Source organism: Oryx dammah, unplaced genomic scaffold, assembly GCF_014754425.2.
Source record: "Oryx dammah isolate SB20612 unplaced genomic scaffold, SCBI_Odam_1.1 HiC_scaffold_29, whole genome shotgun sequence".
NCBI lineage: Eukaryota > Metazoa > Chordata > Mammalia > Artiodactyla > Bovidae > Oryx > Oryx dammah.
In genome coordinates this window covers 10,640,457-10,658,273 of record NW_024070213.1, presented here as the reverse complement: position 1 = coordinate 10,658,273, position 17,817 = coordinate 10,640,457, and the positions used below count along the sequence as shown (strand labels likewise).

At 48.7% G+C, this 17,817-nt stretch overlaps 1 protein-coding gene and 1 long non-coding RNA gene across 4 annotated transcripts in view; one reads left to right on the top strand and one right to left on the bottom strand.

The window, feature by feature from the left end:
* Window positions 1–16,887, bottom strand: part of MICAL3 (microtubule associated monooxygenase, calponin and LIM domain containing 3) — a 143,097-nt gene extending 126,210 nt beyond the window's left edge. For all 3 annotated transcript variants that reach the window (XM_040233628.1, XM_040233629.1, XM_040233630.1), the window contains exon 1: window positions 16,711–16,887. The gene's annotated coding sequence lies outside the window, so the exon portion shown is untranslated. The remainder of the gene's footprint in view (window positions 1–16,710) is intronic.
* On the top strand, window positions 13,263–17,525 carry LOC120857829. Its single transcript, XR_005719747.1, has 2 exons — window positions 13,263–16,250; window positions 17,137–17,525. It is a non-coding gene; the product is annotated as an uncharacterized LOC120857829 (long non-coding RNA).
* The last annotated feature ends 292 nt before the right edge of the window (window positions 17,526–17,817 follow it).

Genomic DNA, 17,817 nt, shown 5'->3' with positions numbered 1-17,817 from the left:
AGTGGTGGTGGTGGTTTAGTCACTAAGTCGTGTCCGACTCTTGTGACCCCATGGACTGTAGCCTGCCAGGCTCCTCTGTCCATGGGATTCTCCAGGCAAGAATACTGGAGTGGGTTGCCATTTCCTTCTCCAAGGGATCTTCCTGACCCAGGGGTTGAACCCAGGTCTCCTGCACTGCAGGCAGACTCTTTACTGACTGAGCTACCAGGGAAGCCCAAAGTAATAAGTAATAGAGCATAAAATACATAATGCTCTTTAGTCCATATAGTCAACTGATTCTCAAAGTTTTTGTTTGTTTGTTTAATTCATATCTATGGCCAATCCACAGAAAGGCCCTTATGGCAGAAAGCGAAAAGGAACTAAACAGCCTCTTGATGAAAGTGGAAGAGGAGAGTGAAAAAACTGGCTTAAAACGCAACATTCAAAAAACAAAGATCATGGCATCCCGTCCCATTACTTAATGGTAAATAGATGGGGAAACAAGGGAAACAGTGTCAGACTTTATTTTATTGGGCTCCAAAATCACTGCAGATGGTGATTACAGCCATGAAATTAAAAGACACTTGCTCCATGAAATTAAAAGACGCTTACTCCTTGGAAGGAAAGTTATGACCAACCTTGATAGTATATTCAAAAGCAGAGACATTACTTTGCCGACTAAGGTCCGTCTAGTCAAGGCTATGGTTTTTCCTGTGGTCACGTATGGATGTGAGAGTTGGACTGTGGAGAAGGCTGAGTGCCGAAGAATTGATGCTTTTGAACTGTGGTGTTGGAGAAGACTCTTGAGAGTCCCTTGGACTGCAAGGAGATCCAACCAGTCCATTCTGAAGGAGATCAACCCTGGGATTTCTTTGGAAGGAATGATGCTAAAGCTGAAACTCCAGTCCTTTGGCCACCTCACGTGAAGAGCTGACTCACTGGAAAAGACTCTGATGCTGGGAGGGATTGGGGGCAGGAGAAGGGGACGACCAAAGATGAGATGGCTGGATGGCATCACGGAGTCGATGGACATAAGTCTGAGTGAACTCTGGGAGATGGTGATGAACAGGGAGGCCTGGCACGCTGCGATTCATGGGGTCGCAAAGAGTCGGACACGACTGAGCGACTGAACTGGAACTGGAACTGCTCCTTGGAAGAAAAGCTATGACCAACCTACACAGCATATTAAAAAGCAGAAACATTACTTTACCAACAAAGGTCCATCTAGTCAAAGCTTTGGTTTTTCCAATAATCATGTACGGATGTGAGAGTTGGACCATAAAGAAAGCTAAGCACTTAAGAATTGATGCTTTTGAACTATGGTGTTGGAGAAGACTCTTGAGAGTCCAAATTCACTTAGACTGCAAGGAGATCAAGCCAGTCAATCCTAAAGTCAATCCTGAATATTCATTGGAAGACCTGATGCTGAGGCTCCAGTACTTTGGCCACCTGATGCAAAGAACTGACTCATTGGAAAAGACCCTGATGCTAGGAAAGATTGAAGGCAGGAGAAGGGGACGACAGAGATAAGATGGTTGGAAGGCATCACCGACTCAAAGGCCAAGAGTTTGAGCAGGCTCCAGGAGTTGGTGATAGACAGGGAAGCCTGGCATGCAGCAGCCCATGGGGTTGCAAAGAGTCGGACACAACTGAGTGACTGAACTGAACTGAAGTGAACTAATGGCCAATCCATAGATTCAACTGATAAATAAGTGAATTTGATTATCATCATTTACCTTAAGGAGTAAAACAAAATGGGACAAGTGAGCGGGTAACAGGCAGGAAGGCCAGGGGTCTCCAAAGGTGGAAATAGCTTGCAAGTGTCAAGACATTTTTATCTCACTTAAGTGGCAGAAGGAAACAAACTAGCGATATTTTTTCCTTATCTGTACAAATTTAAAAGGAAGTTTCTCTTAAAATTCTGTGTTGCCATAGAGACACCTGGTTTCACCTGAAGTTAACCAATGCCTTTTTCTTATGGAAATGTTTATCTTAAGCTATGCTAACGTACTATGCATTTACCCCAAACTCTGTCTTCAAGTTGGTTCTGCCTTTTGGCTCAGAACCTACTTGATAAACCAGGATGTTATACTCAGATATTGTTCCTCTAATCGATGTAAATGAAACTATTTGTATGGTGATCTGCCCTTCTTCAAGATTCAAGTTAATCATTTTATGGCCCGAGGTGAATCATTTGGTGCCAAGATTATCCCAAAATTCATCTTATGGGTGAGGGGCCTGGTGCCATTCTGAGTTTTAAGACATTCCTTTCTTTCATTAACAGACTGCTGGTGACTTAATAACATCCAGCTGAAGACTTGCAGGGGGGTACTCTTTCTGCCCCCTTCTGATGCCTATGTCAGAAGCTTTCTCTATCTCCTTTATACTTTAATAAAACTTTATTACACAAAAGCTCTGCGCGATCAAGCCTCGTCTCTGGCCCCGGATTGAATTCTTCTCCTCCGGGGGCCAAGAATCCCGGCGTCGTGATTCAACAACAACCTTTCGCAAGAAAGATATATATCAGGACTTCCCTGGCAGTCCAGTCGTGAAGACTTCATGCTTCCTCTGCAGGGGGGCAATTTCACCCTGGTTGGGGAACTAGGCTCTATGTGCTGTACTTAATAGCCAAAAAAAAGCTGTATCAAACATGACATAAGCAACTTCTCTCTGAACTGGACCCTAGCTATTCAAATACTAAAAGAATTATTTCCTCAATTTTTTGTGCTATTCACAATATACTGGATATGGACACAAAACATTTTTAAGTTTAAAAATGCAAAATGTTAACATTTTCCCATCAATTTCTTAGACAATGAACAAAACAACAAATCAAGCCCCAATGTGTAGAGTCTGTTGGTTTCTATGGTATAAATACACCCACCATGGCCAAGTTCAAGCTCTGTACTTGACATCTCTGAATACAGAGCTGGGAGGAGATGTACCATAGTTCGTAATTATACAGTATTTCCACCATATGTGGGCAAGAGTCCTGAGAGCATAGTTCACGCTAAAATAATGAGGAAGGAATGAACTTTGAGAATATATTACCCTTGTTTCCAATACAATTTATTTAACTATAAGCTTATAAACTTAATTTTTAACAACAGCTGAATTTAACAACCAACTTGCAAAATTTCTGAAAATTTAACCACAAGGTATGAGCAAGCTCTGGCAGGCCATGGTTCACTCCTACACTCCCAGTGTTTAGTACACAAAAGATGCTCATGCATGTCTGTGGAAACAAAGTATAATCCTGCAGTGACTTCACCCCTAAGACTCCAGAGAGAAATCAAGACTTTCCTATGACAAGGTTTTCCCAGAGCTGGGAATTTTGAAAGCCAGAGAGACCAGCACAATTTTCCCTCTAACACACTTTCACAAAGGGCAGGGGGTGGATCTTTTAATCCCTATTATAAGGGTTTGGTGGCTCAGACGGTAAAGCGTCTGTCTACAATGCGGGAGACCCAGGTTCAATCCCTGGGTCGGGAAGATCCGCTGGAGAAGGAAATGGCAATCCACTCCATTACTATTGCCTGGAAAATCCCATGGACAGAGGAGCCTGGTAGGCTACAGTCCGCGGGGTCGCAAAGAGTCGGACACAACCAAGCAACGTTCCTTTCCTTTCCTTGATCCCTGGGTCAGGAAGATCCCCTGGAGAAGGGAATGGCAACCCACTCCAATATTCTTGCCTAGAGAACCCCATGGACAGAGGAGACTCGTGAGCTGCAGTCCATGGAGTCGCAAAGGGACAGACATGACTGAGTGAGTAACACTTTTTCACATAAGCTCAAATCTATGACACCTTTTTCAATACTTTTATTCTCCCTGAGGTATTTCTTTCAGAACACACTCAGCAGTGAGAGGCTAATTTTAAACCCCTCAGTCTGATCTGGTTTAGCATCCTGGGTGGCACTCTTCACAGGGCATTCCTTAAAGCTCTCTTAAAGTTCTGGCTCTCACACTGGAAAAAACAGAGCCAAACAAGCGCCCACTGATCCGGGTTCCTGGAGCTTGGTTTGGTCCTCTCCCTCCCTCTCAACTGTCTCTGCTCTGCATGTCTCTGCCTGGTTCCCTGGGGGTCCTGCGCAGCTGCCTTCCCAAGAGTGGGTTTGGCCCCCCATGCTCCCCGCTTACGACCACCTGCCTGTCACTAATGATTCCTTGGTCTCTATCAGACCTCACCCTCACCCTAACCTGAACCTTCCTCTCTACCGACCAGCTTCGTGACAAAGCCTGAAGAACCGTTCCTCCAGAGATGTAGCAGACAGACTCCAGCCCCACTGGCCAGCAGCTGGTGGGCCTTTACCTTCCACAGACTGTACTGTGAATAAAAGGGGAGAGAGACATTTCATTTTCCCAAGTATAAAGCTGAATGCGCTTTTTCAACTATCCATGCTGCTCTCCTCCCCAGAAAGCAGCACAGTTCCCCCCACCCTCTCTCTCGGCCCAAGTCTCCTGGGTCTGCATCCCTCCCATTTCTGGTCAGTCTGCCCTCATCACCCTGCAGTGAAAATTATTCCAAACTGCCTACCCACAGGGCCCTGGCCTTCAGCCCATCTTCCCCAAGTATCTTCACACCATGCCACTTCCCTATTTCTGAACCTCAGGCTCCCTATCACAATCTGAGAGGGTATCTCTGTTCCTAGGAAACAAACACTCAAGTATTTAGGGCTTGATGTCCCTAGTTTATAAAAAGAGAAGGAAAAATATGAAAAAGCAAATAGGACAAAAGACAATGGGTGCTTCTGGAACAAGAGCTCCTTGTACCATTCTTGCCTTTTCTGAAATCATATCAACATAAGGTTACAAAAAAAAAAAAAAAAAAACCTAAACCCTCATCTTAGTGTCAAAGTTTGATAATAAGAGCTCCTTCTCACGGTCACATCTCTGATGTCTTGTTTTTGTCCCTCTCTCTACACCTGGACTCAGGATTTCCCCTGCTCCTCCCTGCCGCCTGCTTCCTTCACTGACTCACAGCTTCCAGGGGGACTGAGGAAGGAAAGGAACTAACACTCACCGACCATCTGCTGCCAGCCAGGCGAGAGCACGTTTGGCACTCGGTGCGTATTATTCATCCAGTCCTACTGAGGGCTCTCCTAGGGAGCTGACGGTCTGAGACCTAGAGTGGCGAAGACACAGGTTCAGGACTCCACAGCCACTAAAGGCAGAGCTGGAATGGGAACCCGGGTCGGCAGAGGGAGAATGAAGCAGCAAATGGGACCAAGTGTAAGTAATAAAATCTCATTAACAAACAGATTAGGGAACAGATACAAAGGAGCCGCCAGCACTGCTCTCACCGCTTCTCTGTAAGTCTGAAACTACATCACGTTATCCAAGAACTACACTTTTCCTGTGCCCCGACACACAGGGGGGCGCACCGACCCAGTGAGGCCCTGGGGGCCCAGGCAGCTCAGGTGTGCGGCACAGTGACTTCATGTGGAGGCGTTAGAGCACCTCAGTGCTGCCAGCACGAGGGCTCGCTGTCTCTGGGGTTTTTCTCCAGAATCAAGCCGTATTTTTGGCACATGGAAAAAGTGAAGTCGCTTAGTCGTGTCCGACTCTTTGCGACCCCATGGATTGTAACCTGTCAGGCTCCTCCAACCACGGGATTCTCCAGGCAAGAATGCTGGAGTGGGTTGCCACTTCCTTCTCCAGGGGAGCTTCCCAATCCATGGAACCTGCATTACAGGCAGATGCTTTACCATCTGAGCCACGAGGGAAGCCACCAGGGCTCACGGAAAGTAAGATCAGTTTTACCAGAAGAAGGGCTGGGAAGACACGAAACCTGACGCTACCGTGTTACCTGGGTCTCAGCCCTCTCCTTATCTCCTCCATCTAATCAGTGTCTCCTTTCCAAAATGTCTCTGGCATCAAGTCCCTGCCTATCTCCATCGCCAACATCCTGCTCTAGTTGGTCATTCACACCTGAATTATTACCATGACCTGTGGGCCAAATCCAACCTGCAAGTGAAGGACTTTTACATTTTTTAATGGGTGGAGAAAAAAATCGACAGATAACTATTTTGTGACATGTGAACTCAAACTTGGGGGGTGGGGCATAAAAGCTTTACTGGCACACAGCCACGCCCATTCATTTACCAATTATCTGTTTTCCTACCTGTAACAGCAGCCACGTGGTTGCATCAGCTATCATATGGCCCACTGACACAGAAAATATTTACTTTCTGGCCCTTACAGAGAAAAACCTGCCAACTTCTCCAATAGCTGGTCTTGCCCAACTTTCATCTTCCCCCAGTCCACCAGATTAATCAACACAAAACACAATTTCTGTGCTGTTGCTCTGTGTCCACAAGCCTCTGATGAACTAACTTGATTGTAAACGCCAGTGTTTCCGGGCATTCATCAGACCAGGTGAACAAACTTGCTTTGATAAGAAAAGCCCACAGTGCCACGCCTTTTTGCTCATGCTGTCCTCTGCCTTTCAGAAAACTCTTCTTTGTCATACTGAGTAAAGTCAGATGCAGGAAGACAAATATCATATGATGTTGCTTATATGTGGAATCTGAAACTCCAGGTAGAAATGAACTTATTCACAAAAAAGAGGTAAAGATGTAGAAAACAATCTTATGGTTAGCAGGGGGAAGGCATGGAGGGAGAAATGGGGGAGCAGGATTGACATACACACGCTAATACATATAAAATAGATAACCAAATAAGGACTTACTATGTATAGCACAGGAAACTCTACTCAGTACTCTGCAATGGCCTAATGGGAAAACAATCTAAAATAAAAGAGTGGATATATGTATGTGTATAACTGCCTCACTCTGCTGTACTGCAGAAACTAACACAACATCGTAAGTCAACTATATGCCAACAAAAATTTTTTTAAAAAAGGAACAAACAAAAGAAAATTCTTATTGCCTTCCATGGCACACTCACCGTTAACTTGCCTTTTAAGACCCTGGGAAAGAGCGTTTCCCAGTTTCCTCTCCTCTGCTCTCCAGCACCCTATACTTACCCTCATCACAGTTCCCACCACACTACACTGCAAGCATCTATTTGTGCGTCTGTCTCCACAGCTACAGGAAGATTCCAGAGGGCGAGGAACACATCTCACTCATCTCCCAACACCCAAACCAAATGGGGCTCCGAGGCCCATGCACCCTGAGCTCAGCTCCGACTCTGCCAGGCTGGCCTCCTCGCTGCCGAGGCCCTGGCACACCGCATTCACTCTCGCTCCAGGCATCCCTGCACCTCACGGGGGCTGAGACGCAGCCCACACAGGCCCTTGCATCAGCAGACGAGGGTCCAAATGCCACCCTCGTCTGCTGACACTTGGGTGTCCGTCTTCATCTGCGGAGCAGGGGCGAGAGCAGCATCCGGAATGCAGGGCTGAGGAGGTGTGCAAAGCGTCTGCACCAGCGCTGCGCACCTAAGAGCTCAACGGCAAGGGCCTGCGTTCGTCCTCCCCAAAGGCTGGAGGCGCCTGCCCGTGCCGTCTGGCATCTCACTGCCGTTCTTCTCCCTTCCCCCAGCCATCTCTTCTGAAGCAGGGACGTCAAATGCCCCGGAACTTGGGCCCTGCCTGGTACCCACTGCAGGACAACATGCAGAGAAGGGGCCCAGCAGATGACAGAGTCATGAACAAATTCCCCAGGAAGTCCAAAGGGGTGCTAGCAGGGAGAGCAGGGCAGAGCCAAAGGGGCAGCAGGGGGCCCTGGGACCCAGAGTGCGCTGGGCTGCATCGGGCGCCTCACACAGGTAAGTGTGGGGCCAGCCAGCTGCACCCGAGACGGCCCCTTCAGTCAGCCGCAGCACCAGCACCACGCATGGCGTTCACTGCGGCTTACCAGGCGTCGGCAGGATTCTCAATGCTCACAACCGCACCAAGCACAGACGACTGTCATGCCATCGCACAGATGGAGACACTGAGGCCCACGGGGGCTAAAACACATGCAAGGCCACATCCCCTAGTACATGATGCACAAGAAGTTCCCGAGTTCACACTCCTTACCGCTATACATTTTGGGGGGTGCGTGTGAGAGACAGAGAAAGAGGGTGTGTGTGAGATAAGAGGAGGCGTGTGTGTCTCTGAGAGGGTGTGTGAGTGAATGTGAATGAGAGAGAGAGCGTGTGGCAGAGAGAGAGGATGTGTGAGAGAGGGTGTGTGAGTGAGAGTAGGTATGAGTGTGAGAGATTATGTGTGAGAGAGAGGGTGTATATAAGAGAGAAAGGGGTGTGTGTGCGAGAGTGTGTGTGAGAGAGAAGGTATGTGTGTGAGAGAGTGTGTGTGTGAGAGACAGTGTGTGTGTGTGAGAGATAGTGTGTGTGTGAGAGGGTGTAATGAGACAGAAAGGGGGTGTGTGTGAGAGAGAGTGTGTGCAAGAGTGTGTGTGTGAGAGATAGTGTGTGTGAGAGATAGTGTGTGTGTGCGAGAGAGTGTGTGTGCGAGAGGGTATAAGACAGAAAGGGGGTGTGTGTGTGAGAGAGAGTATGTGTATAAGAGAAAGGGGTGTGTGTGAGAGAGAAGATATGTGTGAGAGTATGTAAGAGAAAGGGAGGTGTGTGTGTGCGAGAGTTTGTGTGACAGAGAAGGTATGTGTGTGAGATAGTGTGTGAGAGGGTATGAGACAGAAAGGGGGTGTGTGTGTGAGAGAGAGTATGTGTGTAAGAGAAAGGGGTGTGTGTGAGAGAGAAGATATGTGGGTGAGAGAGGGTGTGTGTGCAAGAGTGTGTGTGAGAGAGAAGGTATGTGTGTGAGAGTGTGTGTGAGAGAGGGTGTATATGAGAAAAAGGGGTGTGTGTATGAGAGAGTGTATATGTGTGTATGGAGAAGGTATGTGTGTGAGGTATAGTGTGTGAGAGTTGTGAGAGAGAGAGGGTGTATATGACATAAAAAGGGGGGTGTGTGTGTATGAGAGAGAATGTGTATCTGTGTGTGTGAGAGAGAAGATGTGTGCAAGAGTGTGTGAGAGAGTGTATGTGGAAAGAGAAGGTATGTGTGTGAGAGAGTGAGTGTCTTTGTGTGAGAGAGAGGGTGTGTCAAGTTCAGCTGGGAACCTTTCTGAGGACTGTAGCCGGGGGGACAGCCTTTCTGAGAGCTCAGAGGGCCTGCTCCAAAGGAGAAAGGAAGGAGCCGGGATATGCATGAACTTTTTTGCTGAGAAAAACATGCAGTCAAGCATAAAAAGATTACTACTGCTCACAAAGAACAGACATCAAGTTAATGATTTTAGTGCTTTTCTACGTACAAGAAGATGCAGGAATCTGGGCTCACTGAAATTCTCCCTCAGTATCCAAGCTATCTTCACTATCCAGGGGCCGGCATGCCCAAAGCACAGAATGCTTGTTTTTCTCCACTGTGAATTCCTCTTAGGCTGCACTATCAGGGGGCCACTGCAGTGACTAATGCCTTGATCCTTGTAGAACTGGAATGGTGGCAACATTTTTTTCCTTTACAGAGACATGGACTCCAGGAAAATGTCACTCCTTTCTTTTCCTCTTCCTTTGGATTTCTTTCTCAGGTAAGACTATTCAGGCAATCCCTGAAATCTAGGTGTAATGAAGCAGAGCTAGATCATGAAGCACAGGCACGAACCAAAAAACAGAGACTCAATCCCACATTCTGGGTTTTAATCTAATCTGGCACTACCCTTCACGAGCTAAGAGATCTCAGGCAAGCCACCTAACCTCACTGAGCCTCATGGTTCCTAACCAGTTAGTTAGGTAGACATCATATATGAAAGACTCTTTTGTAAGGCCTAAAGGAGGTCTTGTCATACAGTGTACTGATAAAGCACACTCCTGATAAATTAGTTCCCTTCCCACCTTTCCAATACCTCAACACAAGCAAGGTTTTAAGCCAAACCCCTTACCCTCCTTTATGTCCCTACCAGGGAATAACCTCTACCCTACCCTGGGTTTTCCTGCCTGGTTGGTACCTATGCCCACGCATCTGGGCTTCATAAAAGCCTGCAGAAGCAGCCTGGAAACAAGCACAAGGAAAGCAACTGCATCCAGAGCAAGGGAGGTAGCAACAGGTGCAGAAGGTCCAGATGGCCCCGGGGTGCAAATGAATACTGCGTGGGGAGAGGTTGGCTGGCCAGGCGCTGCCAGGACGCGCCCTGACCACAGGACAGCGCCTGGAGGCCTGCAGAGGCAGGGCCCAGGACTGTGTACAGCTCTGAGGCTGCACCTATGTGGGGCACAGAGAGGGCAAGGCAGGTAAAAATGACGGGAAGCCACTTCCACCAAGAGTGGAAGAGGAGACTCATCAGGAGAAGCTGTATACAGAAAAGCAAAATTCCGAATTCCTCAAGAGAATTCTGCTGCAAAACTCCTATCCTATGGAGAATTCAAGAAATATAGACACACACAATTATACTTTGGAGGTCACTCCACATTTTCATACACCAACTTTGCTTGAAGCAAGGATATCTTTAAGCTAATGAACCCTTCTCTGAGGTCACTGGTCCTGGACACAGGGAGTTTCATTAGCAACATGTGAAAGGGTCCTAAATGTTATTACCAAATGGAGCCAACTCAAGTAGCACAGGAGGGAGCAAAGGGGAAGATGCTTAACCATTTCCAGGAGACGCAGCAATTTCTATCTGATACATTTGATCATAGTGATCCAAAGGTCTTATTAAATAAAAGATTAAACATAAGCAAAAACCATGTCTCACTGAGCATATCCAGGAAGAAGTCCTAACACGCCTTTTCCATGATAGATCAGCTTCCAAATACAGCATTTGACAAAGAGATACTCAAGAAGGAGGAGTGGGAGAGCTGCCGGGTACCAGTACAAGCTAACCATGGAGTTCTGAGGTTGGATAAAGTGGCCTGATCTAATTCCCAAAGCATCGGTTAAGTGCCTCTTGCTCAGGTTTGCTCCCACCCATCAGAGCACCAGGGAAATGGTAGCCTGGAGCCTGGTACCTCCAAGGCAAGCAGCATAGGCCACAAATGGCAGTGGCATTGAGCTGAAGGGCAGCCGGCAGGAAGAGGAGGTGGGCCCAGCCTTTCCTGCAACCAAGCTGCCTAGTTGGACCTCAGAGAGCAGCAGCAAAGAGATCCCCTGTTTGCAAATATACAAATGTTACTGAAACAATAGCCATGGGGGTAAATTCTAGAAATTCTCAATCTTACCTGCACAAAATTAACAAAACCAAATGGAGAAAAAAATACTTTGCCTGATAATATATATTTTCTTACCACTCCATGTTCAGGGCTCTCTGGCCAGTGGAGTTGCGAATCACACGTTATAGTTTTCTGCATCTGCGCCTACTCTCCCCACCCCCACCCCCACCCCAGGCTGCTTGCAGGCTAACAGCATCTTATTGTCCAGCACTCACCTTACATACAGTAGTTGCTCCATAAACACATGCTAAGAAGAAGCCCCAGCATGAAGTCAAAGCTCTCAGATTCTGGGCCCTCTGTCCCCAGGCTCCCTGAGGGTCGTCCAGGCAGCAGCATCTCTGGGTCCTGCTCAGCCCACTGAGGCACACCAAGTCCAAGGAGCCCTGGAGGCCCAGCCATGCTGCCTTCTCACCACTCTCTCTCCCCTGCCCTTTACTGTCCTTTTCTTCCTTGCTTCCACTTCTTTTTGCTCCCTCCACACATCACCTCACAGCAAGGTGATTAAATGCACAGGATCTGCAGTCATCCAGCCTCCGCAGAGTATCTAAGGTTCTGGACCTCAGCCTCTCTGGAAGTTTCTCGAATGGGAAGCAGGAGACTAGAAGTGGTGTGTGCTCACAGGTGCTCGGCAGTGTCTGGCCCACAGTGAGACTCACTGAGTGATAGCTGATCCTATATAATTGCCTATGGAATCCACTTGTCTAAAGGTGCTTAAAATGCCAAAGGCAGAAGGTTGTTTTTTCCCCTACCTATGCAAGTCTGGTTTTGAGAAGAGCCTCTCTGCTTTGGAAACAAACTGAAACAGGTCCATGTCACGAGTTCAAATACTTCCTATTCGTTTTTCATAGGGAAACAAATGACTCTGACCAGGCATGACCAAACTGGGTAAAGGGTTCTGTTCCAAACAGTGGTTAGGATCCCACACTAGTTCGTTTAAAAACAGAATAAAGTAAAAATCATCCATAAAGTAGTTGAGCTAGGACAGTGACAGGGTTTGCACGAGTTCTTGGTTTTAGGGATCAGAAACCCACGCCAGGCAAAAAAAGTACAAGGAGGGAAGGGGACAGGTTTCCTGAGCTTTTCAGGGAGCAGACTTTAATCAACACTCTTTCCAGATCCCACGGCCCAGCCCGAGGTCCCTGATGACCCTACACTGTTCTAAGTGTACCTTCTGGGGCACCCACAGGTGTTCCTCTCTGGATGCTCCAGTCATCTCCTCCAACTCTGCCCATTTTGACGGAATACGTCAGTTTAACCTAAATGCACCTTTCATAGACCACTTCAAGCAGGTGATGCAAAAGTGAAGAGAAGGACAACGTGAAACAGTGCGGGGATGGTTGGAAGAGAGAAAGGGTGGCCACCAGAACGGAGGTAAGTCCACCCCAGTCAGTTGCCTTTGACTGGTCCGTGACAGCACAGCTCTGGACCCGAACGCCTGAGTCTGAAGCTGAGCCCACCGTTCTCACCGGGGCCATCACTGAGCTCTCCGCCTCAGGATCCTTGCACAGGAGACAGGGGCGCCATGAGGACTGAGTGTGCAGCCCCCACCGAGCAGCCACTCAGAACAGGCCCAGCACACAGCCACCCTCCTCCATGCACTCCTGCAGAGACCGCCATCAAGGCACTGCTTACCCACTTCTCCTCCTCTCCCACTCACAAACCCCAACAACGCAATCACAAGGCAGCTGGAGGGGGTGAAGTGAGGGAAGGCACGGAGGAGTGTCGCTGGGACCTTCGTAAGTGGGCATTCTGTAGGCCGGGACAGCCTGCGGCGGTGTGTTGTCATAACCCAGGGGGTGATGGGCTGGAGAAGTATCGTCCACCCCTGGTCCTTCCTCTGGGGTGCTCTGCCCCTGTCTTCAAGCTCCAATGCTGACCTATCAGCAACAGAAAAGAGGCAGGGGAAGAGACAGGACGAAGCCAGACCAACCAAAGTTTCATGCTGCCTTTTGAGTAGTTAGGTGTTTCAAGATAGCAAAGAAAAATCAATAAAAGCTACTAGTCAACCACCTGATGGAATGCTGCTCCCCTCCTTCCAGAGTCCACCAGACCAGATCCTTCCCTAGATACACAGTTAAACAGACCTCTGTAGATCGACCTGGCCTTCAGCCAAACACACACACACACACACACACACACATGCGCGCGCACGCCTGCTCTTTCCTCCTCCCCAAACCAACAATCCTACTTCTCCCTTCTTTAATCTGATTATTACCACTTTATTCCTTTTTTTTTTCCCCAATTGTGGCGATTTTTTCTTCTCTGTGAAGACTGACACTGACAAAAAGTAAATGAACTGCAGAGTTTCTAGGGCAACAGTTTCCCTGTCCTCCCTCCCCAGTTTCTTGATTCTCATAATAAGCCTTAACACCAGAAGACAGCTAAAGCCCACACCAAGAAAACAGCAAGTCACGTGCAGCTGAGCCCCAGAGGGAAGCGATGTTGTTCTGTCCCCTCCACCACCCACTCCACTCCACAGGATCAGAGGTGAATTCTGAAAAGTGGAACCAAAGGTGACAGAAGGGTGCATGGAGGCAAGGGAAAGCCCAAAGAGAGTTTAGGTAAATTTCTCAACAATATCCCCACCACTCCCAGTGTACCACATTATTTGTAGAAGTTAGAAACCAAAAAGGAATCAGATTTTCAACTCTGCCACCTAAAGTAGAAACTGAGAGTCTTATTTACTGCACAGATTTTAGCCCAAGTGCCAGGCCTCCAAGTTTACAATTTCAATCTGCAGCTTAAGTTTAAAAGCCTGGGTACTAAAGGAGTTACCTGGGTTAGAATATCACACATTTCTTTCGTACACAAACCATTTCAATTGTTTCCCTCTCTATGTTCCTCATTTGGCCTCATAAAACATTTCACACTCTCCAAATACAGATATTTTTTCAACTCTTATTTTTTTCTAAAGTAATGACCTGGCTAAAGAATGCTCCTGGCCCAGGAATAGTCGAGAATCTTTTCCACTATTATACTTCAATGAAAAATGAAACCCCTGGACAAGCACAGCCCATCAGAGCCAGGCAAGCAGCGGCAACAGGTGTCAGGGACTCTGCTGTCTGCTCGTCGTCTCCACTAACACCCAGGGAGGTTAGAAGCACACACTTCAGAATTAGCCCAGCTTTAAGGCCTGACCTGCCTTGTCACTGCCTTGACCTGCATCTCATCATCTGTAACCAAACCCTATTTCATCATCTGTAAAACCAGGGAAAATAACATGTCCTACCTTGTAGACTGTCGTGGGGAACAAATGAGGTAATGCACGTGAAGCGCCTGCCACACATAAGCCCCCAAACATAAGCACCCAGCAAATGTCAACTATTCTCAGCTCTCTAGTAATCTGAAAAGCATAATGGTTTGGTATCTTTAAGTCTTCCAGGTTTCAAAAAAAGAGGGCTTTTTCCCTTATGAAAGTATTAGTGAAATTCCATATGAAGGAAAAATCGAAGTCCAACTTAGCCGTCAACACACAACTTAGAACAAATCATGTCCCCCTCCATTTCTTTATCCATAAAGTGGGAAATAATATACTGCACTAAACCTGATGACCTCAGACAAAAAAGAATCAGTGAGTTAACAGGAGATAAAAAAGCTTTCACTTCCTCAAAGAAAAGCAGTAAGGAAATCCAGAGTATGATTATTACTGAAACGTCACATCCAGTATAACGGGACATACATAAATCACTGATGTTACTCAGGCTTTCAAGAACATTAGGTCTGATAGCCTTTTAATCTGGTCATAATGAGCCTGGTACAGTAAAAGGGGGTACATGGCTGCTCCCTGCAAAGCCCAGTTCAGAGGTACAGCCCATCAAATCTAAGAGTGTGCCCTGTTTGCTGGTCAGGTGTCATCCACCCAGGCCATTTCTTAGATGCCAGTGCCAGGAGAAATTAGGAAAGGCTTATGGTTCCACCTGGACAGGTTAAACCAACAGCAACCAAAATCCTTACCCAAGGGAATTTTCAACAGACCCAAGAAAGGGTCCACTCTGACCCTTTATTCTCCTGTGCTGAGCGAGTAAGATCTCGTCTACGGTGCATACCATCCTTTCTGAAAAAAAAAAAAGCACATGTGAGCTAGAAGGAAGAGCTCAATTGTTTCTTGTTTGATATTTACTTCTAGGTTCAGAGGTCTGAGTTTCATTTTTAACCGATCATAAAAATTTTGGTGTGAGAGCTAGAGGTTGGGATGGGAAGAAGAGTGGGGGGATTGGAGGGTTAGTCTTAACTTAAAAAGGGAACATGCAAACAAAACTGTATCCAATTTCATCATCCACAGGTCTCCCAAACCCAAACAGGAAAGAAAAAAAAATTACTTATGGTTATTAAACACTTACTATGTATGTGCCAGGTATACTTGCATGGAGTATTTGGTACACATTACTCTAGAGCCCATTTTCTGCCCCACACCTAGAAACACCATGATCACCTGAACCATACCAGGTGTGGGGTGGGGGCACCTCGCAATCTAGCAGTCAAGTTCTAGACATTTCAAAGGCTAGTATCCTGAACACAAAAAGGCAGCTTGGCTAGGAAACCAGGTCTAAGTTCCTATAGATTCTTTGCAAGAAGACCATCTAAACCCTGTTTTCCCTATAATTCTGGAATTAAGCCATGGTGTTTAGTATCCGATCCAAAAAGTAAAAACAATTTAAAATCCTGGAGCACAAGGAGAATTCACTCCAGGGCCACAAAAACCTGAGCCAAGTTTCTGACCAAGTCCACTTACTTGACAATGAAGTGAGACATGTATGCAAGCCTCTGGAGGGCCCTTTACAGAGGTGCTGGGAGAAGAGCCAGCACCAGGAGCTGCCGTCTGCGTGGCCAGGTAAGGAGGGCAGGGCCTCCCCGCCGGCCCGGCGCAGACGCGGAAGGTCCTGCTCACTGCAAAACCCATCGCACCTCGCCCGCACCCCCGGGGGACGAGCCAAACGGCTGTCTCCCGGGCAGAATGTCAGATGGGACTGGCCAAATTTACACGCCCTCTCCCCATCCACGTCCCAGAAAATGAGAAGGTGTAAGCCTCGAGGAAAACACTGCCCGCAACTGGCTTGCTTTTCTCAGCACTAAGCACTGATGTCACCGTAACCGATGCCTGCGGTAAACAGCCGCCACCTTAGAGCTCACGGGCAGTGTGCGGGGCTGCAGAAGCCTTCCTTCAAGTGAGTCTGCGGGGAGTCGGGAGACCAGGGCGGTCCGTGAGCCTCAGGGGACGGGGGGACAGGGGGGACTGGGGGATGGGGGGACCCGAGGTTGGGGGACACGGGGGAATGGGAGCACAAGGAGACAAGGGGACGAAGAACATGGGGGGAGAGGACAGATGAGGGACACGGGGGAAGGGGACACACGTGGGGACCTGAGGGGACAGAGGGCCACCGCAGGAATGAGGGAGTCGAGGTCCCGCCGCGCCCTCCCTCTCCGGCGCGGCTCCTCAGCTGCGCGTCCGCTCGCGGGTCCCCTCGTGCCCGGCCTCGGCGGCGCCCCTGGCAAGCACGTCCAGCCTCCCGCCCGCCGCCCGCGGGCCTGGACCCGGGCCTGCCGTCCGCTCCGGGGCTGCAGCGGCGGCCAGAGGGAGGCGCCCGGCCCGCGCGGGTCCCGGGCCAGGTCCGGAGCCCGTCTCACCTCCGCCTCATGCCGCGCTGCGCCAGCGTCCCGGCCGCAGCCCACAGTCCAGACCTTCGGCCGCGGCGTCCGGCGGCCTAGCCCCGCGGCGACCCCTGCTCGGGCCGGCGCCTCAGCCCTGCAGCCGCCCCCTCAGCAGTCGGCGTCCCGCGCGAGCAGCACCGCGGCTGCTGCTGTGGTAGCGGCGCTGCCGCCGGGTGGGGCGGGCACATGGGAGGGCGGGGCTGCGGCTCCTGGGGCGCGACCACCGGACCCCGGCCTCGGGGCGCTGACCTCAGCGCGCCTCCAGAACCCGCTCTGCCGCCCGTCCCCAGGGACGTCGTCGCGACCCGCTGGCTCAGACTTTGCCAGAAGCTCATGGTTCTATGCTGAAGGTAAAAGAGAGGGCCGCCTCCACACCCTTCCTTCTCTCCACTCCCCCCGCAGGTTCAGTGGTATATTCCTCAAAGCCCGCCCCGAGGGACCAGGGAGAAGCTGATTGGTTGAGAACCTTGGACGGGGGCGAGGAACCGCGCGAAATGACCAATGGAAAAGCATGGTGGGCACATCAAAGCCGGCCAGAAAGGGAGGAGAGAGGATGCGATTAAAGGGCACGTTATTTGTTGCTCTCTGTAGCCGCCGCACAACACAACTGGAATTTTCTATCTGATCCAACCCAGACAGGAAACAAAGAGATTGGGGATTCTCAAATTTTGGAGTTAAAAGAACGAAAAGAAAATATGGAGAGAACTGAAGAAGATATCTGCGTGTGCCTTTCCGCCGTCCCGTTGTCAGTTGTCTCATCTAATCCAATAAAGATATTGAAGTAGAATTAATCTCTCGTAGTCCTTCTCATACTTTGCAAGTCTATAATCCTTAGTTTGGGATTACCAATGTTTACATATGTTCTTCAATTTGGGACATCAGCTAAAGAACTTTGATTGAAAGTTGACACCAGTTCCTTTGTTCAAATAGTATTAACCCCAGCTTTTGTGAAGACAAAGTCAATATCCTCTCTGACTCCCTCTCTGAAAGCAGAGCGTTCTTTTCATATGTGGAGGGCCACACTTTGCCCAATAATTTCTACTCTAATTAGACTCTACTAAGAGTCACCTCCTCACCTTCTCT